A 5,570-nucleotide genomic window follows, 5' to 3' on the forward strand; every position below is an offset into this window, starting at 1 on the left:
CGGGCCCACCGGCTGGGCCGGGCCGCGCGCGGGGCACGGGGCTGCGGGACGCAGGGCGGGAGCGGGGGCGGGCAGGGACCGCCGGTGTTTTCCTCTCCCCCCTCGCACGCCCCCTCCCTCCCCCTTTTTCCCTCCTTCTGCTACTTAGGTTTTTTTAGCTGCTGCGTCATGAGCATAATTTATGCAAAGAGCTCTGCCGCATGCTGCACCGCCCGCGCCGGCCGCCGGGGGCGAAGGCTGCCGAGGAGGGAGGGGGCCCGAGCTCAGTCCCCAGAAAGGAGGGCGGGGTCGGCGGGGCAGGGTGCGGCTGGACGGCGGTTCATTTTGGGGGTCCAAGCGGAGCTCGCGAGCCCGCACTGGGGACCCTGGGCCGCCTTCCCTTGGGCTGAGCGCAGGGCGGCGACGGGGGGGAGTCCCTATCGCTGCCTTTTCTCTAGGTGGTCGACTGCTCTTCGCAGCGTTGAACGTCAAGTTCAGATTCAGGTCTGCTCGCGAGGCCCAGAAAGGGGGCCCTGAGCGCTCTGCCCGCGCCAGCAGTGGTTCTGAACCGGGAACAGACGTGCGTCCTTCCCCCCGGATGGGCTGAGGGATGTGTGGCCTAAAGACTGCTTCCTGGCCTTCTCCGAGTAGGCAGGAGAAATGGGAGAAGGACAGAGTTCGGTGGACTCTGCTTTCGTACTCCTGATGGCGGGAGGAGTTTTGTTTATTAAATGGCTTATTTTATTTTTGAGACAGGGTCTCCTTGTACTACTCCAGGCTGGCTCACAATCACTATGTAGCCCGGGCTTTCTTCTAACTAATGGCGATCCTCTTGCCTCAGGCTTCAGGACCTTGGGATGACAGGTGTACACCAAGGCTCCCCAGCTATTTAGTGGAAGATGGGAAGAGAGAGAGAGAGAAAAAAAAAAAAAAAAAAAAAAAAGCAGATTTGGGGGTTGAGGGAAAGCAAATTGAAGAAGTAAGTAGTGGGCAAGTCAAAGAGGAAGGAGTTGAAAAACGAAAGGAACAGAGAAAGAATGAGAGGAGAACTGGGGAAAAGGGATGTGGTCAATCCTATGAATGGGGGTTTCAACATCAAGACAGCGTGCCAGCCCAGCCTAGTGTACCCCTTCTTTGGAGGGAAGGTTCTTGCTATGTAGTTGATCATCCTGCCTCAGCCTCCTGAGTGGTAGAATTAAAGGCCTGTGCCACCACACCTGCTCTAGTGTTCCCTCCCACTCCCAACTTTGGTTCCATGACAGGTGGTTGCTAACACCCTCCCCCCCCTTTCCTTGCAAGTGAGTCAGTGAGAAGAGCAGCACAGGCTGCCTGGAGCTTGCCCACACCCAGAGTCTCTGTTCAGGGCCCCTGGGCTCCCGAAGGCTGGCATCACCATTTCTCAGGCCGTCAGTGCATCAGCTTGCCCTGTCATCTGCATTACTGCCTGTGTTTACCCATGGATGAGGAGTCAATGCTTGGGCTTTAGCAGTCTGACCAAATAATTTAACTTCATTTCTTTTTTTCTTTTTTCTTTTTTTTTAGAGTGTGTGTGTGTGTGTGTGTGTGTGTGTGTGTGTGGCCAGCTCAGCCCACCAGGGGGCGGGGCTGGCTGGCATGTGGTGCTGGGGGATTGAACCACAGTCCCTGTGCTTTGCTAAGCTTGTTCTAAGTAGGTGCTTTAGACCACTGAGCCATCTCACCAGCCCCTAACTTCATTTCTTATAAAAGGATACACAGAAGGAATGCTAAGGTGGGAGGATTGGTAGGAGGTTGAGGCCAACCTAGATTACATAGTGAGTTCAAGAGCAGCTTGGACTGTATAGCAAGACCCTTTCTCAACAATAACAAAAAAAAGAAAAGAAAAGAAAAGAAAAGAAAAGAAAAACCCCCAAATTTTTAAGTAATAAAAGGAGGGCACATACATTCCTGTGACCCCACCCATTTCCATTTGGAAGGCTGAAACAGGATTATATTGAGCCCCCAAATTTGAGAACAGCACAGGCAACTTACCAAGACCTTGTCTGAAAACAAAAAACAAAGATCCAGGCACAGTGCCACACAGGAGGCTGCAGGGTGGGAGGATGGTGCGGGCTCTGGAATACTGGAACTGCAGGAGTATGCCACCATGCCAGGCTCCCCACACATTTTGAGATAGGTATTCCATAAATTGCTCATGTTGGGCTTGAACTTGTGATCCTCCTGACTTATGAGCCCGCCAGAGTGAGGGAATAACAGGCCTGTGACACCAAACCTACCTGGGGGGGGGGGGGAGAAAAACTGACTCCTGTAGTCAGTAGTAAATTAAGTGTTCATTATCCATGCAATAGTGTGAACCACTCACTGTAATGGATCCTCAAAACACAAAATGGTGTATAGCCTGTGGGCTTGCTGTTGGGTCTATAGTCTGTGGTCTCTCCCTCTGGACCATAAATTCTTTGAGCACATTGGTTGTGCCTTACTCCTCTTTGTATATCTTAGTGTTCTTTATGCAAAGGGGCAGAGGTTTTTTTGGGTTTGGTTTTGTTTTGTCTTTTTGAGACAATACAGTTCTGGCTGGCCTTGAACTCACTTTGTAGCCCAGTCTGGTCTTGAACTTGCAATCTTTCTGCCCCAACCACCCAAATGCTGGGATTATAGGCGTGTTCCACCACACCCAGCTCAACACAGTATTGCTGTTGAACTTTTTCACAAAAGCGTTGTGACTTGGTTTGGTGCTGCAAGTAGAGCAAAGGTTCTGGGTGACATAGATGGGGTGAGTCTGAAGAAGGCACGAGATGTAAGCAGATTGGATGAAGTAACATGAGGACTACAGTCTTTCCCAAAAGGAAATCTTTCATTTACATTATATATACTTGCAGATTGTGCAAATATTTGAAGAGTATGTGGGTTTTTTGTTTTATTTCTTTCATTTTTTTAAAATTAGGGTTTAAGGTATATACACTAAGGTACACATTTTGCTGTTTGATGTGTGTGTGTGTGTGTGTGTGTGTGTGTGTGTGTGTTCTGTGGTGCTGGGGATCAGACTCAGAGCCTCCTGCATACTATAAGCAGTCTTACAGAACTACACCCCCACAGTCCCAACACTTTTTTTTTTTTTATTTGAGATACCAGAACCTTGCACTTGCCAGGCAAGCACTTATTCTACTGAGCCATCTCCCGGCCCAACATTTTATTTTTAATTCACACGTAGTAATTATGCATACTTTTTGATATAGTGTAACATTTCAAAAAAAATTCTGTATATAGATGCAATTTTTGTGTAAATAGAGGCATTTACTTTGGGGCAAATATAGAGGAATGGAATTTGTTAGGGTTTGGATATATGTTTAGGGTTTGCAGATACTGTTAAACAGTTTTTCAAAGTGTTCGAGCCAGTTTATATCGTTACCAGTAACATAGGAGTTCTAGTTGTTCTACATCCTCACCAGTAGTTGGTATCAATACTTAGTGCATGGGCTGGTGAGATAGCTCAGTGGTCTAAAGCACCTACTAGGAACAAGCCAAGCAAAGCACAAGGACTGCGGTTCAATCCCCAGCACCACATGCCAGCCAGCCCTGCCCCCCTGGTGGGCTGAGCTGGCCACACACACACAAAATAAATAAATAAATAAACTTAAAAAAAAAATACTTAGTGCTGGCAATAGTCTTGCAATAAATATATAGATATTCCTTTTATGATTTTAAGAAGCCAATAAAACTGGGCGTGGTGGTGTGTGCTTGCAATCCCAACACTCAGGAGGCTGAGGCAGGAGGATTGCTGTGCATTTAAGACCAGTCTGGGCTACAAAGTGAGCTCAAGGCCAGCCTGAACTTCCTAGGGAGACAGTGTCTCAAAAAGACATAAATAAATTTAAATAAATAAAAAGCCAATAATGAGGGGGATATAGTTTGGTTGTAGAGCACTAATTTCTGTCTGGACCTGTGTTTGATAACCAGCACTGCAAAAAACCAAAGCAAAACAAAACAAAAAGCTCAACAACATAAATGTTTCCATGGGTGAGTAAGGAGATGTCGCCAGCAGCTTCCTTTCGTCTGTGCAGGACCCTTAGCCCAGTACATTTCCTTCCTCTCTTTCTCTCTGACTTCCTATTTATCTATTTATGTTAGGGGTTTTTGTTTGTTGGTTTGTTTTTTGGTTCCGGGGACTGAACTCAGCCTATTCATTTATTTGACACAGGGTTTCACTAAGCAGCACAGGATGCCCTTGACCTTGCTCTGGGGCCCAGAGTGGCATCAAAGTCTGGTGAACTTCCACTAGGATTACAGGCATGCACCACCTTACCTGGCCTTCCTATGCCTTCTGAGATTTCATTTATTCAACAAACATGTGGGGTCTTTCTTTCTTTCTTTCTTTCTTTGTTTCTTTCTTTCTTTTTTTTGTGTGTGGTACTAAGGATTGAACTCGGGAGCTTGCCCTTGCCAGGCAAGCATTTACCAACAAATATGTGTCATCTACTATATGCCAGACCTTGGGCTGGATGCTAAATGTCCCTGAAAACCAAAACATGCGGCTCTTTTGGAATTATAGTCAGCTTTGTTAACAAACACTGAGCAAAACATAAACTCAGGAATATACTACCGCACATGGTAATGAAAACAACCAGGCGCAGGTCTCGGGGAGAACACTGAGGACCGGGAGGCCTCGCTGAGGAGGTCAGCGGGTGGGGTGGGGCGAGCAGCCCACAGAGCAACGAGGCTGAGGAGCTTGGGGTTCAGGAAACTGAAAGTGCATCAGTGTGGCTGTGTCTCTTCTCTGCTTTGTCTGCTAATTAAAAACACTAGACTAGGTAGTTCATAAATAAAGAAATTTACTTCCGCCAATGCCAGAGGCTGGGAAGCCTACTAGCAAGCCATAGACTGACTTTGTGTCTTAGGAAGGGCTGCTTCCTACCTCGTGGACTGCCAGCCTCACACGGTGGGCTGGGCTGGGAAGCTCTTGGGCTCCCTTTTACAGGGGCAGATCCCACCCAAGAAGGTTCTGCCCTGAGGCTGCCATCGCTTCCCAGGTCCCCTGTCCAAATACCATCCAATGGGGGTTAAGATTTCAATACACGAATGAGGCATACAGTTTATAGCCAGCTGGAACTGGCGAGTGAAAGGGAAAAGACAGGGCAAGCCACAGTCATGTAAGCTTGGTCTTACGTTCCTTTATTGTTTTCTTTCTTTCTTTCTTTCTTTCTTTCTTTCTTTCTTTCTTTCTTTCTTTCTTTCTTTCTTTCTTCCTTCCTTCCTTCCTTCCTTCCTTCCTTCCTTCCTTCCTTCCTTCCTTCCTTCCTTCCTGTCTTTCTTTCTTTTTTTTGGTACTGAGAATCGAACTCAGAATTTTGCACTTGCCAGGCAGGCGCTGTGCCACTGAGGTATATCCCCAGCTCTCCTCTATACTTTCTAATTAATGTGGGTCCCTTCATGCGCCACAAATTCAAGATTTACCTCCTTCAAGAAGCTACATCCAGGGGCTGGTGAGATGGCTCAGTGGTCTAAAGCGCGTACTTAGAACAACCTTAGCAAAGCTCCCTGCGGTTCAATCCCCCAGCACCACGTGACAGCCAGCCCCGCCCCCTGGTGGGCTGAGCTGGCCACACACACACACA

The 5,570-nt window shown here is 47.8% G+C and overlaps 1 protein-coding gene across 8 annotated transcripts in view; it reads right to left on the minus strand.

Annotated features, from left to right (window-relative positions):
• Pou6f1 (POU class 6 homeobox 1) overlaps nucleotides 1–3,503 on the minus strand; it is a 28,435-nt gene extending 24,932 nt beyond the window's left edge. For all 8 annotated transcript variants that reach the window (XM_023722711.1, XM_023722708.1, XM_023722702.1 and 5 more), the window contains exon 1: nucleotides 3,493–3,503. The gene's annotated coding sequence lies outside the window, so the exon portion shown is untranslated. The remainder of the gene's footprint in view (nucleotides 1–3,492) is intronic.
• Nucleotides 3,504–5,570: the final 2,067 nt, after the last annotated feature.

Source organism: Octodon degus, unplaced genomic scaffold (assembly GCF_000260255.1).
Source record: "Octodon degus isolate 3935 unplaced genomic scaffold, OctDeg1.0 scaffold00093, whole genome shotgun sequence".
In the NCBI taxonomy this organism is placed as follows: Eukaryota; Metazoa; Chordata; class Mammalia; order Rodentia; family Octodontidae; genus Octodon; species Octodon degus.